Below are 2,500 nucleotides of genomic sequence, written 5' to 3'. Positions count from 1 at the left end.
TAGCTGTGGAGAGGTAGAGGCAACACCTGTTCACGGTTGTTCTCAAATTCGGAGCGCACTCATGTCACCACGGTGGCGCGGCAACGTTAAACGGGACGTTCTCGCGAAGGCAACGGCGCTTGTTCCCCACTTAGACGGGGAACGTCACGCTTTCTCTGTTCGGGACAGTCACGCGGCAACGATAAACATCACCGCGGGACGTTCTCTGAAGGCAACGGCGCTTGTTCCCCACTTAGACGGGGAACGTCACACTTTCTCTGTTCGGGACAGTCACGCGGCAACGATAAACATCACCGCGGGACGTTCTCGCGAAGGCAACGGCGCTTGTTCCCCACTTAGACGGGGAACGTCACGCTTTCTCTGTTCGGGACAGTCACGCGGCAACGATAAACATCACCGCGGGACGTTCTGTGAAGGCAACGGCGCTTGTTCCCCACTTAGACGGGGAACGTCACGCTTTCTCTGTTCGGGACAGTCACGCGGCAACGATAAACATCACCGCGGGACGTTCTCCGAAGGCAACGGCGCTTGTTCCCCACTTAGGCGGGGAACGTCACGCTTTCTCTGTTCGGGACAGTCACGCGGCAGCGATAAACATCACCGCGGGACGTCGACACGTCACGCGGCAGCGATAACGTCGCCGCGGGACACGTCACGCGGCAGCGATAAACGTCGCCGCGGGACACGTCACGCGGCAGCGATAAGCGTCGCCGCGGGACACGTCACGCGGCAACGATAAACGTCGCCGCGGGACACGTCACGCGGCAACGATAAGCGTCGCCGCGGGACCGTCACGCGGCAGCGATAGAGCGTCGCCACGTGACTGTCACGCGGCAACGATAGACGTCGCCACGTGACAAGTCACACGGCAGCGTAAGCGTCGCCGCGTGACACGCCACGCGGCAGCGTATAGTTGCTACGTGACGGGCGTAGAAAAGTTGTGGGACGAACCCACAACTTGACGAGGGAGGGATGCCAGCCCCCCAATATACACGGGGAACTTAGCCCCACCTGGGACCCCTGCCCGTCGGCTTGTGAAGGAGCCCTACACTGTTGCCGCGGCAGAGAAAATGGCCATTTCTCTGCCGCGGCAGAGATTTTCTGCCAGGCTTAGCCGATTACGTCGTATTGGCTGCGGCGCCATGGTTTTCACCGTTACCCGACTCACGCGCGCCCATCCGACTGTACGCTCGGCGTCGTTGGGCGTTTTCCGGCGTCGGCCCGACTTGGCCGTTTTTAGCCGATTCCGTCGTATTGGCTGCGGCGCCATGGTTTTCACCGTTACCCGACCAGCGCGCGCCCACCCGGCTATGCGCTCGGCGTCGTTGGGCGTTTTCCGACGCCGGCCCGACTTGGCCGTTTTAGCCGATTCCGTCGTATTGGCTGCGGCGCCATGGTTTTCACCGTTACCCGACCAGCGCGCGCCCACCCGGCTGTGCGCTCGGCGTCGTTGGACGTTTTCCGACGCCGGCCCGGCCGTTTTTTGCCGATTCCGTCGTATTGGCTGCGGCGCCATGGTTTTCACCGTTACCCGACCAGCGCGCGCCCACCGGGTATGCGCTCGGCGCCGTTGGGCGTTTTCCGACGTCGGACCGACTTGGCCGTTTTTAGCCGATTCCGTCGTATTGGCTGCGGCGCCATGGTTTTCACCGTTACCCGACCAGCGCGCGCCCACCCGGCTATACGCTCGGCGTCGTTGGGCGTTTTCCGGCGTCGGCCCGACTTGGCCGTTTTTAGCCGATTCCGTCGTATTGGCTGCGGCGCCATGGTTTTCACCGTTACCCGACCAGCGCGCGCCCACCCGACTATGCGCTCGGCGTCGTTGGGCGTTTTCCGGCGTCGGCCCGACTTGGCCGTTTTTAGCCGATTCCGTCGTATTGGCTGCGGCGCCATGGTTTTCACCGTTACCCGACCAGCGCGCGCCCATCCGGCTGTGCGCTCGGCGTCGTTGGGCGTTTTCCGACGCCGGCCCGACTTAGCCGTTTTTAGCCGATTCCGTCGTATTGGCTGCGGCGCCATGGTTTTCACCGTTACCCGACCAGCGCGCGCCCACCCGGCTGTGCGCTCGGCGTCGTTGGGCGTTTTCCGGCGTCGGACCGACTTAGCCGTTTTTAGCCGATTCCGTCGTATTGGCTGCGGCGCCATGGTTTTCACCGTATCCCGACCAGCGCGCGCCCACCCGGCTGTGCGCTCGGCGTCGTTGGGCGTTTTCCGGCGTCGGCCCGACTTGGCCGTTTTTAGCCGATTCCGTCGTATTGGCTGCGGCGCCATGGTTTTCACCGTTACCCGACCAGCGCGCGCCCACCGGCTATACGCTCGGCGTCGTTGGGCGTTTTCCGGCGTCGGACCGACTTAGCCGTTTTTAGCCGATTCCGTCGTATTGGCTGCGGCGCCATGGTTTTCACCGTATCCCGACCAGCGCGCGCCCACCCGACTCTACGCTCGGCGTCGTTGGGCGTTTTCCGGCGTCGGCCCGACTTAGCCGTTTTTAGCCGATTCC

The sequence above is a fragment of the Lolium rigidum genome, chromosome 4 (genome assembly GCF_022539505.1).
Source record: "Lolium rigidum isolate FL_2022 chromosome 4, APGP_CSIRO_Lrig_0.1, whole genome shotgun sequence".
NCBI lineage: Eukaryota > Viridiplantae > Streptophyta > Magnoliopsida > Poales > Poaceae > Lolium > Lolium rigidum.
The sequence above is the reverse complement of the archived record's forward strand: the minus strand, read 5'-3'. Positions refer to the sequence as shown.